The sequence below is a fragment of the Anser brachyrhynchus genome (assembly GCF_964034855.1).
Source record: "Anser brachyrhynchus genome assembly, chromosome: 1".
NCBI classification, from domain to species: Eukaryota; Metazoa; Chordata; class Aves; order Anseriformes; family Anatidae; genus Anser; species Anser brachyrhynchus.
In genome coordinates this window covers 125,228,359-125,255,870 of record NC_137694.1, presented here as the reverse complement: position 1 = coordinate 125,255,870, position 27,512 = coordinate 125,228,359, and the positions used below count along the sequence as shown (strand labels likewise).

At 36.2% G+C, this 27,512-nt stretch overlaps 1 protein-coding gene and 1 long non-coding RNA gene across 4 annotated transcripts in view; one reads left to right on the top strand and one right to left on the bottom strand.

The window, feature by feature from the left end:
* The window catches only part of IL1RAPL1 (interleukin 1 receptor accessory protein like 1), a 774,514-nt gene that overhangs the window by 504,264 nt on the left and 242,738 nt on the right, over window positions 1-27,512 (top strand). The window lies entirely within an intron of this gene.
* Window positions 8,081-25,646, bottom strand: LOC308187884. Its single transcript, XR_013944975.1, has 3 exons — window positions 25,050-25,646; window positions 19,066-19,177; window positions 8,081-18,104 (listed from the first exon to the last, which is right to left on the bottom strand). It is a non-coding gene; the product is annotated as an uncharacterized lncRNA (long non-coding RNA).

Below are 27,512 nucleotides of genomic sequence, written 5' to 3'. Positions count from 1 at the left end.
GTTTATTAATGATGAGTGTATGATCTGTTGAGTGTTTTCCTTTAGAAGTAAGATTCCTCTTGCTTAAATTTAGTATTTATGGCCATCTCTGTATGAGCTGGTAGCTCTTTACAGCAATTGCATAGCATGACTTGTCTCCTCCTAATACCAATGTGTAAAACATCAAATGAATTGTTGTGTAAATTCCTACTTCTGTCTCTTGACTATCAAAAGAGCTTTGGGTAACAAGGGTTCCTTAAGTCATTAAAATGAGTCTATATATCATTATAGATTTATAATATAAAAATCTGAATAAACTGAATCCTACTTTTCACAGTTTTACAGTTATGTTTATAATCTTTGGAAATGGCAAGATGGCTATGCACTGTATTTTGTTGTTATAAAACAAGTCCAAAAATTAATGTCATCTTTCTGAAGCAGACAAAAAGAACAAATCTTCAGTAGAAGTTTCATCTGTTTTTAGACTGAGGTGTACAGCTGAAAAAGAGCTTTCAGTTATAGAAGGCTGTCTTCAGATCTCAGGGGCTTAATATACCATCTGGTCTAATAAAATATATTGCTTCTACCTTGTTTCGTCTAAGCCATCATGTCCACAACAGCATTACTATTATCGTTTTTCATGGTATTTAGGTTTTCTTAGGATGGAACCACAGCATGAATCTCTTTAAGCTAGATGCATTGGGGGGGGGCAGTATAGGTGTTTGTTTGATTGTTTATTTTTTGAATATTATTGTTTTGATTCATTTTGGCCACTAGGATAACCTGTGCTTCACAGGTGTTCACATAGAGTGTACCCTTTTCTATTCTGTGTTTTATTTGAAAGTGATGCTTGTGGTTACAAGACCACCAAAACTTTCCTTTTATATTTCACTATTCTGAATAGAACTCAAATTAAACATCAAGTAATTGATAATTGAAAACAAAAGTTTTTGTTTGGGAGCTGCAGTAAACAGAATAAATGTTTTATTAGTAAGTAGGTGGGTTACAATGTTTCAGTGTAGAAATGGTACATTTATTTTAAATTACTATGTTTATTCACTGCTTACCAGTGTCTTCTGACAGGGCATTTTTTACTGTTGATATCAATTGACATTGATGCCTTGGTGGATGAAGAACCTGAGGAGAGATAAGGCTTTCATTTTGTTGGTGCAGAGTTCTGCCAGGAGCCTCCAGCTCCTGGTCTCATCCAGGCAAATCATGAGAGGCACTCATCTCCTGCTTCCTCCTCAACCCTGTGCTCTGCGCTGCAGTCCATGCACCAGCTGCCATGGAACATCCCATACAGGACCTCTCCTAACATACACCTCTCCCACTGGGGATTTAAATGACCTTTCTCACTTTGCAAAGCCTGCCTTTTGAAAGCACAGGCTGGCAATGCACTTTGGTTCTGGGCATCTCTTCAGTGATGTTCTTCATGTGTGGTGGCAGTGGGAAGCTCCCAGGCCACACCAACCCCTACTACTGCAGTGCTGAAGGGAGTCCTTACACACCAGGTACAGAACCCCTCCATGAAGCAGCAAAGCCCTGCTGAAACCCTGTTTTGATTTTCAGATTTTTTGTTCCTTCAAAGCAATTCCATTAGTTTTTCAGAATTTTTGAGCTAGCATTCAGAATTCAAAAAGTCACTCAGGTATAACTTGTCAAAGAGCAAAAAATGCATTTTGATAAGCTAATTTAAATAGAAATAGGCTCATTCTTTTGTGTGGGTTGCATATTTTTACTACTCTGGATTTTTATGAGCAAATTCAGTTTTGTGAGGAGCTACCCCGACACCTTCAGGAAAAAGAAAAACAAGACTAGGTGAACAGTTTGTCATTTTTTAGAGCTGACAATACCTAGACTTTGCTTTTTGGTAACATTTAAAGAATGACAGTTTCTTAGGATGAATGGGAAGGCAGGAACAGAGATTAGAGAAGGATAGACACTTGTAAAATGTGGATAATGTCACCTTTACTGGAAATTATGTGATCATAACAAGAAAAGCATTTGTTTTTCCTTACTCTCGTACACAAATAAGAAGTTGTACACTTGAAAGGATATAGAACCATGCAGCTACTATTCTGACAAAGACAAGCTCAAAAGATTGAAGGAAAAAAATATTTGGAAGAGCTGTTCTGGCTTCTGAAGTCAAGGACATTTCACAACATGTTTGCATGTGCTCTGTACTGCCTTATAGTATATTATAAATGTTAGTTGGCAGATTACATCTTATATTCAAAAGTTTAATTCTGTACTGTTCTGGTCTAGGTGCCTTCTTGTCTATGTGGTTCATGAACACCCTCATGATCTGTCAAAACAGATTTGAAATGCATATAAAGCTGAACAAATGATGATTTACAAACTCCACTCAGGAAGATAAACAGATATGTACACCTGCCATGGGGTGGACAGGAAGCATAAACCACTGAAAATTTCTTACTTTATACTGCAGTTTATGCAAGTTGAAAGAAAATATTATCTTTGCAAACAAATTGGGGGTCCCATTATTACTTAATAATTTAAAAGAAGGTACCATGTCTCCTATGAATTGTCAGTTTGGCTTTTTTACTTTTTTTTTTTCTCTGACCTATCTTTTTAAAACAACAATTGTGGAAAATTAATTCAGCAAAGATAAAACAAATCAAATGATATAAACTATGCTTTTAAGCCTTATAGACCAAATTAAAAGGCTTTCAGATTTGAAAATATTATTTCAGTTTTTAATTATATGGTACAGTAATTCTTCTAAAATAAATAAATAATGTGAGCCAACCCAGTTCCCTTATTAAACTGAGTGCTTCATAGTATCAAAGGACAGAAAACTTGCATTAACTTGATTAAAAAGACTATACCAAGTCAATACAAAAGTGATTAATCTAGTCCTGGGATTTTAAAAGGATTTTGTGAGCAGAAAGGAGACATTTTTAATAAGTAAATTGTTACACAGTGAATAGCTACATGTGTAGAAGGTCTTTATAGTTCCTAATCTTGTGCATTATTGAAGTATAAATGGAAAGAATAGAGTAGGAAATGTAGTCCTGGCTCAAGAACTAAAGTGGAAGGGGTTTTAATTCTCATTTGCTATGGCAGTTGATAGCATTTATTTAAATTAACTGAAATGCTGTGCAATTGTAAGAATATGGATTGCTAATTCAACAGACAATTCAAAAGAGTATTTATTCTGTTAGACAACTTTCAGCATTACTGATACGTTAGGATAGAAAAATAATTGTATTCTGAAATTTCTGTCACTAAAACAGAAGCTGGAATAGGTCTGCCATAGAATCAATACACCAAAGGGGGTTTACATTGTCACTATTTGTATCTTTGTATTTTATTTTAGTCCATATAGGGCCATGAAAAAAAATAAAAGACTTTTTTGAAGAAAAAAAAAAAAGATAAATTGTATTTATATTCTATTATATTAAAATACTTGAAATAAGTTAATAAGTGCATTCATCTAAGCTACTGAACGTTTGATTATTTTTTACATATTCAAGGATAAGACATAGTCAAATGCCCTTTAAGTTAGTTTTACATGCTAAACTTTTAATTAAAAATAGAACATTCAGGTGAGTAGAAGGGGAATAAAAGACCCTTTATCAGTTAAGAAAACTGAAATCCTTGTCATGTGTCAAGTCTTATGACAACACACAAATTGTGAGGATATGTTACTGAACAGGGTAAGTTTGTTCAGTCTTAATTCAAAGTGTATGCAGCCTTGAAGTTATAAAATTTTAAGTCAGTATTTCAGTAATAATTGTTTCTGAGATTTTAGTAGACACAAATATTCAAGTGTTTGTCTTTAAACACATATGCACACACATTCCATAAAGGTGAATGGAGCTCCCTGATTAACAGTCAATAGAAAACATTCCCCTTTTCCTTCTTCAAAATTGGTGTCAACATTTTTATCTGGGTGCAGGAGAGAAAGGAATGGAAGGAAAGAGAAGTAGGAGGAAGGGGAAGAGGAGGAAGATAAAAAGGAAAAAGAGTAGGAGAAGAGAAGAATAAGTTGTCTGTGTTTTTGACTGGGGGGAAACGGAGGTAGGGGTTTTTTGTGTGGAATACATATTTTTTATGGGATTTAGCTGTAGTTAACCTTAAGCAAATTTTATGTAACAGGTCTTTGACATATATGGGATTTTCTGCCCTGGGAGGAAAAGAAGCTTTTAACAGTAAAAAGCTAATTTGAGAATCTCGCTAAGTGATCTAAAATTAGAAAACTCCTTTATGAAATAAGGGACATTTTTTTCATTCCTATAGTAATGCACACACTCATTTTATCCTAAATAAGATGCTAGTTTTACTGGGGGCAAGCAAAAGTGTTGCTGTGAATTGAAACCTAGGCAGCAGCACAAGAATAAAGACTATTTCTTTAAGAAAAACTTATCTTTTCTTCCACCATGGAACAGAAGCTCAGGAAGACTTTAATGATACATCTTGAAGTATGGGAAGATAGAAGGAATAAGAATCTTCTGCTAGTAGAGAGGAGAAAAAATGTGTAGAGAATATGTGTTTGGTTTTTTGTTTGTTTGTTTTGTTTATTTATTTATTTATTTATTTTTTCCTGAGGAAGAACCACTGTAAATTTGGTTATGCTTTTCCCTTCTGTGAGAATCTGTACCATTTTTCATATGATGATATTGACACCAATGACCATGGTGAGCTGGTCAAAAGGCAGGAATGTATTTCAGTGAATACAGTTGTGTCTACTGTCATGAATGGCTACTGGAACTGCAGTTTCTAAAGTCTACTGTAGCACTCAGCAAACAGGCCATGTTACAATGGAGTTCTTTAGAAGTTATATAAACGTTGACATTTAATTAAAGAAAGTAATATAAGTTAAATGAAAATGCTTAGATTTCTTTTTACTTTGTATAACCGGTTTATAAAAGGAGTAGCAAAGACAGAGAAAACCAAGAGGGCAAATTTGTGTGAATAGATATCAGCACTTAAGAAGAGTAAAATACTTTTGCAGCTACAGTGAAGACCCCTCCAGTTCAACTTTCTTTAAATGATTAAATGGATTTTGCTTTTTGAGCTTGTATATTGAGATATCGTTATGATAATCAGAGATATCACAGTAAACTTTGATGTTAATTTCTGTTCTAAAAAGATTGTGGTTATGTAAGGTTTTTAATTTTTTGTTTATATTACCAGCAGGCTCTTTAACAGATATTTTATAAGCTTTTCTCAGTTGGAATTATGGGTAGTTAGATTCTCGGAGAAGTTCAGAGGTGATGCAGATTTTAGTTAATTTTTTTTTACACTATGCATTTGTACATTCAGCTGGTGAAAATATACCCTACCTGAATCTCATTGAAATGATGCTTCTATATAAGTTTACTACCCGAGGTTTGTATGGATTGATACACTGAAAACATCAGATAAGAAACAGAGGTAGGAATCATTTGCTTATTTAATAAATAATGATTTTCCCCCAATTATATTTTTCACTAGCATTATAGAATTCATATGAAATCCATTGAAGAGATGTGACTTTACGTGTCAGCTTTGCCTTTACTTGCCATCACAAAGTATTTCAACTGCATTATGCAGCCTCTCCCCATTTTATAAAGCTTTGTAGTCATAGTCCCCCTTCTAAGCAACATAAGAAGTAGAGAGTCTCCAAATTGCCTTTGTCATTCTTGCTGTATAATGTACTGCACAATTTTTATTTGCATAGTTGCTTTTAATCTAGAAATGTCATTATAGCAAAAGAATACTGTAAAATATATTAACCTATTTTTCTCCCCTCCCTAAAGTTATGTTGGCTACCTATACAGACATTTAAGAAATGCCTGCATATGTTATATACAAAAGTTAAATAATACTGAAATGTAAATATATAAATAATATCAGGATAGGTTTTTTTTTCAGAGATAAAATTCATGTTCAATGTGGCTTTAAAGAGCTAAAGAACCTGTCAGACTGAAATGCCTTCTCTATCTTCTCCCTCCCACACAGGTAAAAAGCCCAACAGTTTGGCAAGGCAAAATATGAAACATTTTTGATCTTGTCTAGTAAAAACAAAGTGGTATTTTTGCATCTACACATAACATTGTTTTAAATTAACCTCGACTGGCCTTTGCAACTTGATTCTGCATGTCTGGTACTCCAGCCAGGCATTGTTATAAGGGTTAGTTTGCAGGCTTCAAGACTTGTAAATGCGAGGCTGAAGCACCTCAACAGCAGCTCAACCTGAGCAGACAGGCTCTTGGAATTCTTTTAATCTTTTTTTTTTTTTTTTAAATATATCACCTGTAAGAAAGTGAACACTTGCATAATAAACCGGGCTTTTTAATATTTCTTGCTAATGTTTTGTTTTCTTTGTATGAGATTTATTTCTGTCTGACACAGCAGGAAAAAATAACTAAAATTTTTATTTAGATGTGTTTTTTTTTTTTTCAAATTTGTGAGCCAATTCTTAATGGTCAATGAAATATGAACACATGAACACAAAAGTAAATGACAATATATTATAATTGAGAACTTAAACCATGTGAAAGAGAGGAATTCAGGAAGAACTCAAATGTTATAGAAGGAAAATACTGCAGCAAATGAGGCTCACAAACTCTTAGTAATACTTCCAGTGATTAATTATTAGGATGTGTTTCATGAAAGATCACACTGGTCAAGTTGCATTACTAATTTTTATTATTATTATTATTATCTGAGTGACATTACACAGTTACTTGCACAGTGGTTCCATTTCAGAACAACTTCTGTGACACTGCTCAAGTTGGTGAAGTGTCACCCCCATTTGTTTGTCATCCTTGGCAAACAGGCTTTTGTTACAAACAAGACAAAACATGTTCTAAACAGCCACTGTGTACTGCATTATAAGAGCAGTAGAAGTCAGGAGATTTCTAGATTAGTCTAGGCAGTTTAAAGTTTGGGATTTTTTTTTTTCTTTTTTAGTTTTTCACTGCTGATGAATTCAGTCACTCAAAACTTAGAAAAAGAATGAAGCCTTTCGTTAACAGGAGAAAGAACTTTTCATTTCCCAGTTATCTGTGGCAAATACAGAAGGAAAGTAACAAAAACACTAGATTTCTGTTTATAAATTAAGTGACTTGTCTCATTCTGATTCTTGAGAAATATCTACATCACAAAAAAATGCCATTGCAACCAGTAGTAATTGGCATTCTCGCTCTTAAGAGAACAGAGACGATGAGAATTGAATAGCTTTGGAGGCTGAGATATCAGCCTCACTATTAGAATGAGCTGCTCTGTTTTGTAGGTAAATAAGGTACTTTTGGTTCATAGTTTTGTGACCGTTCGCTACTCAGAATGAATAACTTAATTTAAAATTAAAACGGCTGTGTCCTGTTTCTAAACTTTCTTCGTTAGTCTGTGTCTCTTTTAGAAATGGAAAAATAACTTTTGAATGTCCAACTAAGATGATTATTAATATGTTGTCTAGTTCAAAGTCTTAATCTTCCAGAAAGCAAGAAAATTGTTGTAAGATTTCCTTATGTCACTGCGAGAGATTCCTTCAGCCCAGCTGTATTTTTGCAGCCCCACAGTTCAGAAGCTGCTATTAGGTACTACTTAATATAGTCTTATAAATAGCCTGAAGAGATGATCACTCCTTATTTGTTTTTGAAACTCATCATTGCTGTAGTCAGGATCCTAGAGTTCACTTGGCGTTCTCTGGAGGCTCCATGAGGTGTTACTTCACAAAATGATTTTGGAGGATTAAAATTTAGTTGTAGACAATTGTTATAAAACCACCTTGGATAAAACAATATTTTTAATGGTATTGATTTTCCTAAACTTCATTTGTTTACTCAATTTTTAGATATATATATATTTTTCAAATCCTAGTTCATAGGGCAGAAATAAATATTAGCATTCAGAAAGGTATTTTTACTTCAAACAAACAAACAAACAACTAACAGGATAACCACTAGTGATGCCCTGCCCTGCCTATCCCAAAAAGCGAAGGGAAGACAGAACACTTGTACTCTGCTGCTAGTGTTCTGCCCAAATCTAAAGCAATTGCCTTAAAATTCACAGGTGCATTGCATTTCGACTGCTCCTATCTCATCAATGCTACTGCAAACCAAAATGCTGAGCTTTGCTATGAGATCTGAGACAGACATCGGAACTTTCCAGAAAGGTCAGAAATATTCCCATGCTGCTCCCAATCTCTCTCCCTGTGGGCTTTCAGGCTGCACACAGCCCTGCTCCTTCAAGGTGAGCTGCAGGAAGTGTTTTGCAGCAGAAACTACCTGGTAATTCTTTCTCTGCCTAAAGATGCCAGTGCTTTTAGACTAGGCATCGTGTCAAACTGACAGAGGAAACAGCACAACATTCAGTTGCCTACAACTGTAAAGCCTGATGCAACAAGTAAACCTTAAGGAATGGTACTGGCAGGTAAAAGCATATTGTTTCTAGCTAATTTAGATTTTTCTAGTCAACTGAAGTCTTTCATGAAGAGAAATTAGATGTAACAGTACTGGGACTAAACATTAACTTTACAGAGTAAAATGCAGAAAAATTTTCCAAAAGTTTTACCAATTTCTCTACTGCAAATACAGACATGCAAGTCGTCTTTGTTGCTTGTTTTTTCCAGTTACACATTTTTATGATCACATTCTGAGGTGAAGAAAATTCTCAAGCTTATCACTTCAGACTCTGTGAATCCAGCTAGATTCATAAGTTTATTATGTTCCAAACAGCATGTGGATATCCCCTTAATGTAGCATTCACCTTGAATGATTAATAGCCATACCTTTTTTAAAAGTTAAGCCAAATAGTTGAGAAAAATAAGACATTCTGAATCAGCATTCTGTTTTAGCTTAATAACTGCAGGCATACGTGTTGGTTACAACTTCATTTACCCTATAGGTATTGCCTGAGTACTTAACGAGGCTAAAGCTCCTTCCTTGATCATCATCCTCCTTGATGAAAAGCATTCATTAGCTCCTTACAGATCACTAGACCATTTCTAGAACTACATCTCTTTCCCCTCATGTGACAGTGAAAAGGTTGGTCAATTGTGGGTAGCCTTCCTGTGGTCAATACTTAGCATTAAAAAAATACTGTCTGCTCTTAGTGCTGCTTTGGGACAAGCAAAACATGACCCTTAGAAGAGGACTAAGTTGTCTGAATCTAGGTCTGTAAATTTTGACTTTTCTTCAGATCATCCTTTCCTCTCTGATTCTCATTTATGAAGGAACTATTGATACCTTATTAAGTGAAAGATAGACAAAAGATTCATAGATACTTCAGAGATACAAGGAAGCAAAAATAATAATATGTGGTTCAGTCCTGAAACATACATTTTAGGACAAAAATTTTGCTGAAAATTTTGCTGAAAATTTTGATGAAAATTGAAAAGACTATATCTTTGCTGATCATTTCTTGTGTCAGTCATGGTATTTTGAGCTCTTAGCAACTATTTTTCATTGTTAATGATTTAAAGTAGTAACTCAATACAGTGTTTCTAGTCATTCCCTTCATTTCAGCGTTGTTGTCTTGTTTAGAATCACCAACCAGCAAATAAATAATTAAATAAATAGACAAATAGATAATTTAGATCACTTTTCTCTAAATAAATGATCTAAATAAATTTTCTTACAAGTATACAGCAATTAGATTAGAACTGTGTTCACCTGAATGAGAATCAAAGTGGAGTAGCACTGTCCATTTCATTGAAAAGGTGGTACTCTTTATAAACTTGTTTTGCAATAAATAAAAAACAACATAGGTTTTATAAACATAGAAGAAAAGAAATGATTAAAAAAAAAATGGAAAGAGGCTGTGCAACAAAATAGCCTTAGAATTACACTCCTATTCTCTGAAGACAATGCATCTTTTGTCTGTCTGTAACAGTTTCTAATTCATTGTTAAAAAGGAAAAAGAAAAAACAAGCAAACAACAACAACAAAGAGTGACAGAGGGCATGTTGTAAACGAGAATGAATTGAAAGGTACTGTCAGATAAGCATATAGCATACATTAATATGTTGGAACTAATATTTTATGGAAGAAAAATCAATTTTAGATAGTAAGACCATAGTCTAGAAAACAGAACCTCACTGGTGTGACTGGTGGGTGGTTGCCTCCATGTAAGCACTGAAATTACTACCTTATTTGAACTCAAACTGAAACCAGTACCTTATATTATACTTCAAAACACAGGATCTCTCACAGGGCACTAATTGTGATTTTTAGGTAAGGTTTAGGTGCAAGAAAAAAAACAAAACAAAACAACAGTATTTATGTTGTTTATACAGATATCCACACTACAATTGCCATGTTCCTTCATAAAGCATTTATGTCCATTACAAACTCCCTCCTCTGCTACACTTTTATTAGAAATAAAATTATATATGAGCAAAAGATTTTTTTTTATTTTAAAACATTTTTTATTGATGTAAATATGTTTTATTTGTTGGTTGAGTTTGGAACTGACTGATATTTTTATCTATCTTCTAGCATAGCTTAATCGTATTTGGGGAAAAAAAATAATAAAATCTATGATCCAATTGTGTAGAAGTCCCTGTTATTATAAATTCTGCTAACAATAGTGGGCATCAATTTGAGATGTCACTGATTTCTGGATTTTTTTTAGTTCAATCAGAACATGTGCAGCACATGGGGATATACTAATATTTTCAGTAGAGACAACAGAGTAAGCATGAAAGGTCTCCTGGATCATTTTTTAAGGAAGAAAGAATACTAATAATCTTTATGTGAGCTTTTATAAAACTACAACCACTTTTAATGACCTATATTTGTGCATTGTATATTCGTCTTTATTATATTCCTTTTTTTTTTGTTGCAATCTACTTTTTTCTTTGAGTTAAATCAGAACCAAAGTGTAAATTTAGATTGATTGTAATGATAATAGGGATATATGTTTGTAGTATATTTGCTACACACAGTAGCAAAGACTCCAATGTATTTGTTGGCTTCCCCCACAACATCTCTAACATGTTTCTATGAGTATTTTTTTTAAACCTTATTGTGCCCATTAATAGCCAGTGGCGTGCAGTTACATCCAATTAAATATATATAGTCTGAATTTCCAAAGTATGTATGTATGTATGCATGTATAATTTCTGATTTAAGATAACTAAGATTTCTTAAGTATCTGGCTCAGTATTAAAGGAATATAAAGAATATTTCTTTTTTATTTTGTTTTGTTTTTAATATTGTTTAGTTGTGTAGTAGGAAGATCTGATGAAACTACAAAGTACTGAGCAAAGAGTACATTTTTAGGACTTAGGCGCTTAGGAAGGATTTGAATATTATAAAAGTGGTTATAATTCCAGAAAAAAATATATATATATATATTTATATGGAAGAGCAGAAGTAGTTTGGGGTTTAAAGGCATTCACTTTTATGAAAGACAAGAAAATGGGATTTGAGGGATAATACTATTTTGTTCATTGTACAACTTATTTCATATTGTTAAGTTCCAATATTACAGCTTCTCTACTCTCTTTAATTAAACAAATGTAATTATTAACTTGTTTTAAGTAGAAGTGCAATGAATTAGAGTATTTCTGTTAGTGCTATTTAAACATATTTTAAATACTTTTTTCCTATTAGTTATTTTATCATTATGATAACAGTTTATACTATTGCTTACCTTGTCATGAGTAAGGTGAAATAACAGGTGTCTGAAAATATCGTATTGAATGTGATTTTCAGAGAATGTAACAGTGAGTCCAATAGATGATGTAGCAGCAACATTATATTTATGTGTATTCACTGTAATACCTGCTTAAAAACAGGATTTATATTGGCATTTTTAGACGGAAGTTGTGACCATTTTTTGGTGCTCCCTTATAACTGGCTGCAGAAAAGGTGGTCTTGTTTATACAGAGTAACATAGCTCTGTTGCATGTCCTTCTTACAGAGGACATGCAGTCTATAGTGGGGGTCTGTAATTGTTACGATAGCTTGAAAAATACTAGCAACAGCCCCCAGATAGCCATAAAACAGCAGAGCTGAAATCCACCCAGACTGCTCTGGCATTTTTTTAACTGGGTCCAGGTCATCCTGAAACACTATGTGAATTCCAAAGTAGAATTCTTGAATTTGCCATGTGAAATACTTTTTACTGCAATAGAGTATTTTTCTATAATGTTATAGATGTGTTTCACAGCAAAATTCCTAATTCATAGGAATTATGCCTAAAATAGAGGAAAAACTTCCAAATTCATCATCTATTTTTCTCTTGCATGTTTTTTCTTCACGCATACACCCTCTTTTTTTTTTTTTTTCTTTTTTTCCAACTGTCTTATTTAACTCACTCACACTGATTATGTCCAATCTGCAGCACCTCTCCCTTAGGCTGATGACTGAATGTCTGAAATCCTTCACTGGAACTCTCTCTCCTTATGCTTTGTCATACCGATGATGACTTTAAGAAGGGCATGAAACAGACACTATTACTCCAGTTCTCCAACACTGCATATTAGAATCATAGGATCATAGAATGCCTTTGGTTGGACAGGGTGTTAAAGACCATCCACTTCCAATTCCCTTGCCATTGGCAGAGATGCCATCCACTAGATCAGGTTGCCCAGGGCTGCATCCAAACTGATCTTGAACACTTCCAGGGATGGGGCATCCACAGCTTCTCTGGGCAATCTGTTCCGGTGCTCCACCACCCTTCCAGTGAAGATTTCCCTACTAACATTAAATCTAAACCTATCCTCTTTTAGTTTAAAAGCATTACCCCTTGTCCTATTACTATCTGCCTGAGCAAAAAATAATTTTCCATCTTTTTTATAAGCCCCCTTTAAGTACTGAAAAGCCACAGTGAGGTCTCCCCGTAGTGTTCTCTTTAGGCTGAACAACCCAAGCTCTCTTAGCTTCTCTCCATAGAAGTGCTCCATCCCTTTGATAATCTTAATGGTGCTCCTCTGCACCTGCAGTAATGGGCCTACAACCTTGAGCTGGGGGTTTCAGACCTGGATTCAGCACTTCAAAGTGGGGCCTCATGAGGGCAGAGCAGAGGGGTACAATCACCTCCCTCATCCTGCTGGCCACTCCCCTGTTGATGCAGCCCAGGATGCGGTTGGCTTTCTGGGCTGTAAGTGTGCACTGATGGTTCATGCCAAGCTTTTCATCCACCAGAACCACCAAGTCCTTCTCTGCAGGGCTGTTCTTCTCCCAGTCTGTATTCATGTCTGGGATTGCCCCAGTCAAGGTGCAACACCTTGCACTTGGACTAATTGAACCTCATTAAGTTCATATGGGCCAACTTTTCTATTTATCTTCCCATAAATACATTCCCCTAGACAGGTCAAAAGGGATCACATAGGGCAGCATACAGCCTTGTGCCTACTATGTTTTCCAAAAGAAAATATTCTCTGCTAGATCCATCCTGGAATGGAAAGAAAATCTTCACATATTTAATGAACTATTTGATTTCACAGAATCACAGAATTGTAGGGGTTGGAAGGGACCTCAAGAGATCATTGGGTCCAATCCCCCTGCCAAAGCAGGTTCCCTAGAGCAGGTTGCCCAGGTAGGTGTCCAGACAGGCCTTGAATATCTCCAGAGGAGACTCCACAACCTCCCTGGGCAGCCTGTTCCAGTGCTCCGTCACCCTCACTGTGAAAAAGTTCTTTCGCATGTTGGTGCGGAACTTCCTGTGCTCCATCTTGTGGCCATTACCCCTTGTCCTATCCCCACAAACCACTGAAAAGAGGTTGGTCAAATCCCTCTGTCTCCTACGCCTCAGGTATTTATACACATTGATGAGATCCCCTCTCAGTGTTCTTTTCTCCAGGCTGAACAGACCCAGGTCTCTCAGCCTTTCTTCATAGGGAAGATGCTCCAGGCCCCGCATCATCTTTGCTGCCCTCCGCTGGACAAAATTGCTTGTAGTTATTGTACAGGTCTTACTATAATTACATTTGGCAGTGTTTTTAAATAAACATGATGAAAAAAGATGTGACAATATATATATTATTCTTACATACTTCAGAATACATCAACATTGTTACTTTATAACAAGCATTTCTATCACTTTACCCTTCTCATTACACCTCAAATCCATTTATTTTTCTGGGAACACCAAAACTTATGAGATTAAAGGCAAAACAAATACTGGGACTTAAACTACAAAATTATGTAGATACTTTTTTTGATTTTGTATATTAAGAAGTAAGTGCAAATGTAAAACTTGTAAATGCAAAACAAATGAAACAAAGAAAAAAACAACAAACAACTAGTAAATCCAAAATAGTAAACACATTAATAAACCCTCAGATATAATCTAATAAATATATTTTACAATGAGAAAGTGACTCATTGTTCATAAAAATATTAATAGAATCATAGAATCATAGATGGCCAAGGACCCATTCCAGCCTGGCCTTGAACACCTCCAGAGATGGGGCATCCACAGTTTTTCTTGGCAACCTGTTCCAGTGCCTCACTACCCTTACAGTGAAGAATTTCCTCTTAATGTCTAGTCTAAATCTATCGTCTTTTAGTTTAAGACCATTCCCCCTTGTCCTATCATCATCTACCGGAGTAAAGAGTCCTTATCCATCATTTATAAGCCCCCTTTAAGTATTGAAAAGCAGCAATGAGGTCTCCCCAGAGCCTTCTCTTCTCCAGGCTGAACATCCCCAGCTCTCAGCCTTTCTTCATAGGACAGGTGTTCCAGCCCTCTTATCTTTGTAGCCCTTCTCTGGACTCGCTCTAACAGGTCCACATTTTTCTTGCACTGGGTGCCCCAGACCTGGACTCAGCACTCCAGGTGGGGCCTCACAAGGGCAGAGTGATGGATACAATCACCTCCCTCGACCTGCTGATCACACTTCTTTTGATGCAGCCCAGGATGCAGTTGGCCAGCACACTTCTGGCTCATGTTGAGCCTTTGGTCCACCAGAACTCCCAATTCCTTCTCTACAGGGCTGGTCTCAGTGAGTTCTTCTCCCAGTCTGTACTCATGTCTGGGATTGCCCTGACCCAGGTACAGCACCTTGCACTTGGACTTGTTGAACCTCATTAGGTTCACATGGGCCCACTTCTCCAGCCTGTCCAAGTCCCTTTGAATGACATCTCTTCCTTCTTTGGTATTAACCGCACCACTCAACTTGGAGTCATCTGCAAACTTGCTGAGGGTGCACTCAATCCCCTCGTCTGTCATTGATGAAAATATTGAAAAGCACCACTCCCAAGACAGAACCCCGAGGGACACCGCTCGTCACCGTTCTCTACCTAGATATTGAACCATTGACCACTACTCTCTGGGTGCGGCCATTAAGCCAATTCCTTATTCAGCAGATGGTCCACCCTTCAAATCCATATCTTTCCAATTTAAAGATTTGGGTGTCATGTGGGACTATGTCAAGGGCCTTACAGAAATCCAAGTAGATGATATCAGTCAGTCTTCCCTTGTTGACTGATGCAGTTATTCCATCAACAGATTGGTCAGGCACTATTTAACCTTGATGAAGCCATGCTGGCTTATATTGTTTTAACTCAGCAAAAAAAAAAAAAAATGGAGGAAAATTCATAAAACTGTTACAGCTTAATTCACCTTGAGACTGAATACTCTTTCAGTCCTTTCTTTTTTGAAGACTTTTTACACGAAAGAAATGGAGCAGAGAAGTTTGAATAACATATTACGTATATAATGGTATATATAAAATCGGCAGTAACAACAGTAACTTTTCATTAGAGTGAACTAAAACAAAGTTACAAAATTAAGGGAGATTCACAGCAAAATGAGTAATCATGGATATCAAAAGTGGAAACTTACAGAACTGAACTATGTACAAAATATGTTCATACTTTTATGTAGAATACTCCTAGTAAAATGTTATGATGTTTTTATTGACATTGAGAAGGAACTTCATTATTATAGGTCTACTGTTGTTTTCAGACCATAAAATTAAATTGTAGCTAGTTCTCAGGTGGCTGTAACAGAGCAGCCTTACTTCTTATTCTTGGGGGGGAAAAAAAAAAAAAAAAAGCCAGTGGCAGACTTACAAGGGGTACATGAACTTGCTGTAACAAGTCTAATGAATGGCCATCTGCAGTACATGACATCTCAGCCAGGAGAGGCACAGAGAGCGGGGTTGGCTCAGCCTGGAGGAAAGAAGACAAAGGATGATCTTGTCCATGCCTATAAATGCCCAATGGTGGAAGACAACAGAACAAGACTCTCCAGTGGTGTCAAGTGACAGTACAAATGGCAATGGGTCCAAACTGAAACACTGGAAAACCCGTGTAAACTTATGATGATTTTTGCATTTTTTTGTTATGAGGGTGGTCACACACTGGGGCACCAGAGGGGTCATGGAGCCTCCATCCTTAGCAATATTCAACACCCAACTGGACATGACATGACCCTGAGCAGCCAGGCTCCTTGACACTGCTCTGAGCAGGGTTTTGGATCAGACAACGTCCAGATGTGCATTCCTACCTCAGTTATTCTATGAATCTTTGAAAAGATATTAATGAACAAAAAAAAAAAAAAAAAAAGGAACAATTAATAACTGTGGATAAGAAGTGCCAGTTGAAAAAACTTGCTGTGGCATGTTTCTTTCCTCATCTTTTTCATAGAAATTAATTTATTGAGAGGCTGCAACAGGCCAGGAGTTCTGACTTTAAATTATATCTGAGCTTTTTATCTTCCTTTTTTATTTGACGAGTTCTTTACAATCTTTAGGTAGCCACACACCGGGCAAATAAAATTGTGAATTTCATAACTGACAGCTGCATTCTAAAAATATCGTGTTAAACTTGGGTGCCAAAATAATAGCTTCTTGAATGTTGGTGATACCATTAGGAAAAAGAGAAAGTCATGTCAGTGCATCTTTCTGTAACTGGATTGAAATTATCAATCAGCTGGAATGTTTAGTAGCTGAAACACCTTTTAATTGTGACAGTTATCGTTTAGTTAGCCAATGTGCAGAAAGGAAGTACATGCCTGAAAAAGTGAAAAAGAGATGAGGTTTTATCATTCCTAGATGGCAGCTGATGGTCTCTTTTGCTACAATGTTCTTGTGACAGGATTCATTGGCCAGGTTTTTGTGGGGCTATCACCGAGCTCATAAGTAAATAGCTGCTCAGATGAAAGACAGTATTCAGAATAGCCACCCTGGGCACTTACTCTTTGGAGTCAGCTTTCAGACTGACTGACAGCACTGCTGGGTTAGCCCCTGTATTTTGGATGGATTCCAGTATGGGTAATTGCAGTCTGCTGAATGTAATCCCATGCACTTTCAATTTACTGTGGTATTCACTTCCGGTCTTGTGCAATTCTGTGAGCTGTTTTTAATTGCTTCATTTTCTTACAGAGAATGCTGTACTTTAGTAGAGAAGGAAATGATTCTTCCCTCCTTTCTTCCCATTTCCCTCTCCTCCCTCTCTGGATATACACATGCATACTTACTAAAGCAGTTGGCTTCTTTTATTACAGGCTATTGCTAGATAAAAAGTGAAATATAGCTTATCAGTTATTTATGATACATAGTTTAATCATTTTCAGATTCATTGCTGTTCCAAATATTTCAAAGAGAATTGGAGACTGGCAAGTAGAATAGCTAATACCTCTGCTCTCCAGAAGTAGAAAGCATGGCATGTTTCAGTTACATTCAGTGATATTAGAGGTACACCTTAGCTGCATCAGAGTTGTAGAATCGTCATAGAATCACAGAAATCCAAATCATGCATTGCATCATCTATGTATCTCACTGACCACTTCAAAATTTTTCAAGTTTGTGCTGATGAAACTGATATTTTAAAGTGCATAACCTTAACAAAACTGCAGAAATCTAGGACATCTGTGTACCTACACAGGAGTCAGACAAAGTACATTTTTCATACAAGATAAAAGTAAATCAAAATAGAAGAGAGGACGTATAAATCAACCACTGATTATCAGGAGCAAATGTAGAGGATGTTGTTAGGGAAAAGTAGTTTGTCTTTTTAAACAAGTTGAAGCTGTATACTTCCAATGAAGATGAGTACAGAGAAAATTCACTCCATAGCTCGAGCCTGCAGGTCTGTTCTGAAATTTGCCTGGGTGTTTCCTTCCAAAGATATAAATCACTCATGGAAACCACATTTGAGCTTCAGCTTCTCCATAAGAGTTCCATAAAAGTCCCTACAGTAAGAAAACTGATTTCACTGGCGAAACAAACAAACAAACAACAAAAAATCAGTATTTATCACAATACATAGTAACAATTTTTTAATTCATCTGAAATAACTGCCTCTGACTGACATTTAAAAAATCATTTTCTGTTACTGTTTACCATGCCTCAGATCCCTAAAGATATTGAGATGTCTAACTTCAACTGCAGTCTATTCTTAACTGTGAGTCAGTTGCTTAAAGTTGAATATTAGAAGCCTATTCCATTTGAAGATCTGTGGTTATGTAAGAAATAAAACTTACAAGCTATTATTTTGTTTTAAAAGAAAAATGTACAGCTAAGGACGCCAGGACTTTCTAACGTTTCTTTGAACTCATCCAGACATCTGCAGCTCCTCTTAGAACACCTTTCACGTCAACAAAAGTGTAAAAATACATAGATTAGTTTTCTAATACCATTTTATTTCAGCAATAGTTATAAATGTTCCTTACTTTTATATGAAACATAAGTAGGCAAGTGAGCTGAATGCTATCTCATTTATGGTGCTAAAAAGCAAATCCCTGCAGTGGATTTTGCACTATCAACCATGTTGAAGGGATTACTTGATCTGAAGGAAGATGCTGGTTTGTAATGTCCTACTCGTGTCAACGAGAAACAGCTAGTAGACCTGAACTTCAAATGTGATAAAAATATATACATGCTGCCATGCAATATTAGATAACACTAAATACAAGACAACCATGGAGAAAATACTAACAAATTTTTAACTTCAAGTTTTATGTCAAAAATAATTTCCTAACTTTTAGCTTCTGAACATAAAGGACAATTACTGTCATTCTTTTTTCTACAATTAAACACTCACATGCTACTCTCCTCAAAAAATATTTTGTTATTACGTACCATTTCATATAAAACATTAAAAAAATATATTGTGGCATGTAAGTCAAGTAATATCATCCTATGTTGCACAAGTGGTGAGTTAAAAAGTTAATCACCTTTATGCATGCTGCTGATGGAGAAAAATGTAGTTCCTTGAATATAGTTTGGAGGTTCACTGTCTGAATGCGTCTCTTTGTCACTTTATCAAATTTCTGAGTACATGACTTCCTGTGACAAGTATTCAGAAAGTTCATTAACACTCAAATACAAGTGATACATATTTTAGAAACTCACATTCTACCATTCAGCACCTGTATATGAAGCATATGGAGATATGAGTAATTGTTTTAAAGAAAATTTCACCTCTGAACCACATTTGAGTTCACTGTGAATATAATTAGATCTGCCATAGTCTTCTCTGTAAGCCTGCAGATAAGGCACATTATATATATATATATATACATATATATACATATCTTCTGCTTTAATCCTTCTGCTTAAAGATGATAGGGATGCACTGATATGCCAATATATACTACCAATAATGTGTTCTGAACCCAACCCCTCTAAATAATAAAATATCATGTAATGTCCTTTTTTAAGAAACACTTCCTTTTTACACAAAGGAGGAGTAATTCTTTTAAACAAACGCATTATAGTGGAACCACTACAATAAATGGAAAAACATATCTCACATTATTCAGTCCTACTCAGACAGGAACTCCAACATCAACTTCATTTGACCTTTCATTAATAATGACCAAAGGAACGTGTTTTCTCTCTCTGTATGCCAACATGGCATCTTTGTTGGCGGTTTGTAAAACACATTAATTAAACAGTAACAGTTAAATTGTTATCTTTATGGGAGTAGTTACTGATAGACTTTAACTTAGGAATGAAGTCATGGATATATTATTCCATAGGTATATGAAGAATATATTCAGGGATATATTCAATATTTTTATGAGACTTAGCCTCATGAAAAATCCCCCAAGACTTGGGAAGTTGTAGCAGGTTCTAATTTTTAGTACCACTAAGATTTTAATAGATTTTAATATTGTTGTTTTGGCTGAACTCTGTAAACGTTCATCACTTCGTCATGTAAAGATACATTATTTGAATGAGCCAGCAGTGTGCCCTGGCAGCCAGGAGGGCCAACAATATCCTGGGGTGCATCAAGCACAGCCTTGCTAGCCAGTCGAGGGAAGTAAGTGATTGTCCCGCTCTACTCTGCGCTGGTGCGGCTTCACCTCAAGTACTGTGTGCAGTTCTGGGCACCACAGTACAAAAAGGATGTAAAACTGTTGGAGAGTGTCCAGAGGAGGGTGACAAAGATGGTGAAGGGCCTAGAGGGGAAGATGTATGAGGAGCGGCTGAGGTCACTTGGCCTGTTCCGCCTGGAAAAGAGGAGGCTGAGGGGAGACCTCATCGCGGTCTACAGCTTCCTCACGAGAGGGAGTGGAGGGGCAGGCGGCGATCTCTTCTCTTTAGTGACCAGTGATAGGACCCCCGGGAATGGTGTCAAGCTGAGGCAGGGGAGGTTTAGGCCAGACATCAGGAAGAGGTTCTTCACCGAGAGGGTTGTCGCACACTGGAACAGGCTCCCCAGGGAAGTAGTTGCTGCACCAAGCCTGTTGGAGTTTAAGAAGTGTTTGGACTGCGCGCTTAGTCACATGGTCTGAATTTTTGGGTAGACCTGTGTGGTGCCAGGAGTTGGACTCGATGATCCTTGTGGGTCTCTTCCAACTCGGGATATTCTATGATTCTATTTGAGAAAGAGATTTTCTCAGAATTTGCATCTCTATATTATGATAATGTAAATAACACTGAATTAAATGGAAATTCAAGTATGAGAATATTTGAGAGACCTCCCAAGGTGCAAGAAATTCTGGAAGACAAATATTGTGCTACTGTAGAATGGGTATTTTAATGGTGGGATTATCAAACTTTAATGACGCATTCCTAATACTGGAGGAAGTGATGAAACACCCTAGAAATAGAAATACCAGCAGTTTGGTGAATTTATACCTTTTTTTCTTTTACAGTTGTTTTCTGTGTGCTGAAAGAGTGTTTGCTGTTTATAAAACACAGAGAGAGCAGAGGATACTTAGAGGGATGCCTGATGACTTTCAGAACTTTTGTGAAGCCACAGCACATATTGTGTGATAATGCTGTTTGAAAGCTGGCTGAGAATCCTGCTGCTTTTTATTTTAAGAGTTTACAGGGAATGATGATTTTATGAGAGATAGTTTACTGCTTTGTCAAATGAAATGCTTGCTGAATACAAAGACATTCACAAACATCTCTTTCCCATTGAAACTGTCAGAAGCCTACAATGAAACCTTTTGATCACCTTTGTGTGGGATTTCACCTATAGACACCATCAAGAAAATACTTGCTTTATCACTCTTTTGTAAACTGTAAGAGTGACAATTGATTACCAAGACAATTTATAAGTGCAAAAGAAAAGGGTAAGTTCTAGGAAAATTCTGGAAGGCATCATGGTTTGTCTTGTTATGTTATTCAGATGTATCTGTCATATCATTTGTTGTACACACAAACCTTCCTGAAGGGAACTTCTTTGTTTGTTTTAATTATGAGCAAGCTGATCAGAGATCACTGGTCAACTAGTACTATCATTTTTTTTCAGTGAGAAAGCAGAATAAATCATTTGAGTACTGAGTGTTCTCTGGAGGCTGAAAAGGTCAATTTCAGCCCATTTTAGCCAATTAAAGAAACTGGATGCAGGAATAATAAATGGGTTTGCAGAACGGTTGTTCATACTGAAGTATACTAATTCAATATAATCATGGCAAGATGATGATCACCTCAGCTAACCCTTCAATGAAACACATTGAAAAAAACTTGGCAAGCTCATCAGCCATGATGTGAGAAGTCAAGCACTAAAATTTGATAGAGAGAGAAGATTCTACAAGAGGAGAACATGATAAGCTGTAACGATGGAAGGAAGGTAGCAACATGGCTACTATCACTGTTTGCACAAGTGGAAAATCCTGTATTATACAACAGCAAAGGAGTCTGGAGTATATAGCTAATTATTTATGTAAAAATTCTCCAGTAAAACTCATTTATATGTGTAGCATAGAGAGGCATTGAAGGTGTACATATATGAAGAAGCCTGATAGATCAAAATGGGTGATGAGAATGGCAAGAAAAGACCTAGATATTTTGTGACCCAAGTGTATATACATACATACTCTATAAGTATGAATACATATATTCTATGTGTGTATATATATAAACTTATTATATATATTATATATGAAATTAAATAGTATTCTATATATATAATATACATATTATATATATATAATTGAATATTATTTTATATGTATATATATATTTCATGTCTAGAGAATATTATTTTCTGCATTGCACAAAATTACACAAAATAGGTTACTTTGTTTTTCATTACTCACCAAAACTATAGCAGACCTAAACTTTTTTTGGTACGTATGTCTTGTTTGTGCTCTCAAGTGAGACAAGCTACCTAATGCTATCGTGGACCAGCATGGATAACATCATGACCAGCATGAACTTTCTGCTGATCTCCTTGGCAATCACTTGGCCCCGCAAGACTCATCAGACCATTTTATGGTTGTGACAGCACTCAGTTGACCACCTGTCCTCCCAGGGTCCCCTAGAATGTGAAGTCTGGCAGGCAAACACTCTCTGTTCCATGCCTTATTTTTGCAGGGTCTCCCATTTGCTGTATAGCAGAAAAAGAGCACAAATCAGCCCAGCAAAAAGCATGCTCATAATTGCTTGTAACCAGAGGATTTTGACATCACTGGTGATAGTGTTGACATACTTTATAGGGGAGAAGCCATCACCTGCAGACATTGATGGCCTCTATGCCAGTCTGCCTAGGCCTTCCCAAAAGAGTGGATATTGCCAGATTAAAATACAGAGTTAAGCTAAAAGTTTGAGAAAATCCTTTTTTAACCTTGATACCTGCCCACCCCCAAAACAGCTTGTTACCCTTTTTAAAGTCCTAAAATAATTGTGCTGGAAGTGCCTTCTGTTAAATAAAAAGGACAGACAAAAAAACTTTTCTCCTCAAAATGTCCTTAATTTTGAAGCTTTCACTGAAATCACTCTATTAATATAATTATTTCTATTTATTAAAATAAATTTATAACATAATGTTTAGTATTTCTACATAGATCTTTTTAGCAGTAGATAAAAGTGAACGGATGGTAGCTGGAAGTATATCTGATTTGATATTTGTAATTATTTTTGAGTTTGAAGCACCGGCTTTGTATGTGGAATTTTATTTTATTTTAGCATTTGCCACTTTTCCTATGTTACGTACAAGATGCTTGGGAGAAGCTTCTTTATTAGTCCAACAAATTAACATTATGATACTACAAATGCCACTGCTGTAATTCAATGCAAACATAAATTCCAATTTTCTTACTTTCTTATAATATGTGCAATTATTCTGAGTAGAATTAGCACTATATGTAGTTGTATTCTGGGTGAAACAAGTGTCTGCACAGACTACTAGATAGGGAAAACCAGGAGATGACAATGAAAAGGAGAAGAAATAGACACAGAGAAAAGGAGGGAGAGGAAGGGAGGAAAGCAAGTACTCTTCAATAAATAAGTCTTAGATTTTACAGATGTGTAGAGTCAGTCAAATGACGAGTCATCAAAATGCTTCAGACTCAGGCTGTCTTTCACTGTATTTGTTTTAAAAAACATATTTTCCTTTGAAAATTTATGTTTTTCTGAGTAACTGTATAGCAAAAAAAAACCACTGAAATTTAGCTGATGGCTTTAGAAATGCTTCTCAACTTGTGTCCTCATAACTTACATGAGTAAATATCTAGTAGTTCTGTTGAATTATCACTTTTTACCACTTTGTTAATCTGTACTCTTTATCAAAACCAGAAGTTGCTGAAATGCAACATTAAAAAAAAAAGTTTTTAGCATTTATTGTGTCATGCAAAGATCATTATGCTTTTATCTATTTAGAAAAAAAAATAAAGTAATTTTCAAAGCTAAATTGCTGTCTTAGAGAACTCATAGTGGAATACATTGTCTGTGACCTTCAGGTCATGAGTTTAAACTCATGTAGGTCAGTTGAATGTTCACATCATTATTATCTGATAGCTCACTAAAACAGGAAACTTGTACTACAGTTCTTTTGGTCCATAAATAGAGATCTTCAGTTTCTATTATTATTATTCCACACTTTTCATCTTCTCTTAAGTTATTGCAATTAAGTCAGAACCTAAGACTTCTTTAATTTTGCACTTTCTTATGCAATCTGTCTTTCTGACCTTCAAGTTTTAGACACCTCTGAAAAATATATGGCATTTCTTTCTACACCTCAGACTAAGTGCACCTATAGGGGTTTTGATAGATTACGGGCTAGCACATTCAATGTCACAGTGCAGAACACGGTCCCTTCACAATGAATGAGTTTCAGCTCCCACACTTCCTTTGGAGGAATAAAGTAGAAATGCTGTAGCCATTATGCTTATTCAGTAACTATATTAAAACCAAACAAACTCACTAACTAACTAAAAACCTGGCAATGAAAAATAATGTTGAAAGAAGGTATACTTAAAATCCAAAGAAACTTTTTTCTCCACATGATTCAATTTTTTTAGTAGCTGAGATGTTGAATATGGAGGAACTGGTTATTTTTCTTCATTTCCTGGCTTGAGGTTAAAAAAAAAAAAAAAAAAAAAAGACAGATTAAGAACTGCATCAAGCTTGGTTGTTGTTGTTATTGTTTTCTTTTGTTATTGGTTTGTTTGTTTGTTTGTTTGTTTTGAGCTGTTAACAAATAAAAAAGCCATTAAAATTATGTGGTGGTTTTACTCAGGTGGGCAGACGAGCTCCACCACAAATGCTCTCTCACTCCCCCTCCTCAAAGGGAAAAGGGGAGAAAATATGATGAAAAGTACTCAAGAGTTGAGATACGGACAGGGAGATCATTCAAAAATTATCATCATGGGTGAAACAGACTCAGCATAGGGAGATAAATGTAATTTATTACCTATTACTAACAAGCTAGAGAAGTGAGAAACTAAAAGCGAAATAAAAACACATTCTCTCTACTCACCATCTTCTACCTCTTCCCCTGAGCGGTGCAGGGGAACAGGGAATGGGGGCTGTGATCAATCCCAAGGCTTTGCCTCCACCACTCTTTCAGTCATTCTATGCCCCTGCTCCACATGAGGTCCCTCCCACAAGATGTCGTCCTTCCTGAACTGATGCAGCATGGGCTTCCCACAGGCAGCACCTCTTCAAGAACTGCTCCAGCACGGGTCCCCCACGGGCGGGCGGCAGCTCCCCCCAGACCCCCTGCTCCTGCGTGGGCTCCTCTCCACGGGCTGCAGCTCCGGCCCGGGGCCTGCTCCTGCGGGGGCTCTCCACGGGCCGCAGCCTCCTCCAGGCCACATCCACCTGCTCCACGTGGGCTCCTCCACGGGCTGCGGCGTGGAGATCTGCTCCGTGTGGGACCCATGGGCTGCAGGGGGACAGCCTGCTCCACCGGGGGCCTCTCCACAGGCTGTAGGGGAACTGCTGCTGCCTGCCTGGAGCACCTCCTGCCCTCCTGCTGCACTGACCTGGGGGGCTGCAGGGCTGCTTCTCACTCCTCACTCTCCCAGCTGCTGTTGTACAGCTTTTTTTTTATTTTATTTTTTTTTATTTTTTTTTTCTTAAATCTGTGCGCACAGGTGTGCAAGCAGCATTGCTCATGGACTCGGCTCTGGGCAGTGGTGGATCCTTTTGGAGCTGGCTGGAGCTGGCTCTGGTCTGACATGGAGCAGGGGATGGACTCTTCTCACAGAGGCCACTCCTGCTGCCCCCCTATACCAAAACCTCGCCACATAAACACAATACAAATAACTATGGAAAATATTCTCTTCTTGTGGCTTGCTGTTTGTCATCTAAAATATGACAAGTTAAAATATATTTCATATAGGGTAGAGTAACGATGTATATGTGTTATCGCTCTAGTTTGGTAATTGATAGAAACCAAAACAAACTTCTTCAAAGAAGAGCAATGAAGTTCATGTGTCTTATCAAAAGTGATTGTTATAGTAACTGTAATCATGTAATATCTCCTACGTATTTTATAGGTATATAGTACATATAATTAAAAGGGAGATTTGATAAGTATGTGAATCAATAATCTTACATACATCTTTCTTGTTTTACTATTCATGAGTGATGATTTGCCTCTAAGAAAGAATGTTTTAAATCAAACCTTTTTAAATTTTATTTTGAAATCTGAATTTGAAAGTCCTTTTCCTTACAATACCATAACAGACTTTTATAGAATGATTATTACTAGGTTACAATTGTTTATAAATATTGATAAGTGGGCTCTAATTTAAAAATAAAAAATAATAATAAAAAAGTGAAAATCTATTGTATTTCTTTCTTTGCTTTACGAACATACATAAATGAAAATAAATATTGTGGTTTGTATCTCATTAGTCTATCCACATTAATCTATCTAGAAGAAGAAAGATGTTATATAAATGAAGTACTTACAAAGAAACCTTTTTATTATTACGTTGTATACTATTACACTTGACAAACATTTCTGAAAACTGAATTTGCAAAGATTGCAAAATTATTTTTATAAGTGAACCCACAAGCTCATGTAAGAGGGTATGACTGTCTTTTTTTTTTCTTTCTTTCTTTCTGTTTTCCTAGTACTTAAAAAAAATCACACAGAAGGCTTTTAATGAGCAATTCAAACACTCTTTTATATACTCTCCAACCTAGTTTTCAAGAGTCGATTTCTGGCAGGGGTTGGGGACGGGGCTTGAATATTAAATACAAAACCTGAAGTGAGTGTTCTGTTCAGGAGCCAAATTGAGAACTAGAAGTCAAAAGACCAGCTGTGAAAACAAATTGTGATGGGGATAAAAGTTAATTTATATGTGTAGTGAAAACAATTTGAAAGAAAGTAATCATTTTATTTATTTATTACCTTAGGCATAAGGATTAAGGAATATCCTTATGTTTTTAATTTACTAAGTTTCAAACTGCAAGTTGCAAGGATTCATTTGAAATCAATCAACATTTTTTTTCAGGTTTTCTGAAAACTGGGAGATTTGTGTATTACATTTGATATACCTCTTGCCTAAAACCTCCATCCCCAAGAGACAGATTTTATAAGTTTCATGAACTACTCAGGAAAATACCAATTGATTCATTAATAATATCTCCCACAGAAAGCAATGATAGAGATCAGTCAGATGTGCATAAGTATCCTCTTCCTCAGCTCTTAACAGGTGATTTTTTTAAATCCAGATTTCAGAAAATAGCAACACATCAAGATGCCCTTCGAGAAGGGTACCTGAGATCATAACTAAATTTTCTTTTCCTGCTCTGTCTCTGTGAAACGTCTGTGCCTCATGCAACTATACAACCATGTATAGCAGACATATGCAATGGCTGTGGCCAACCTGATCTAATGATGGTAATAGTTGGCAAGAGTCTTGCTCTGAGCAAGTTGGACAAGGTGACCTCCTGAGATCCCTTGCAGCCAGCATTTCTGTGGTGA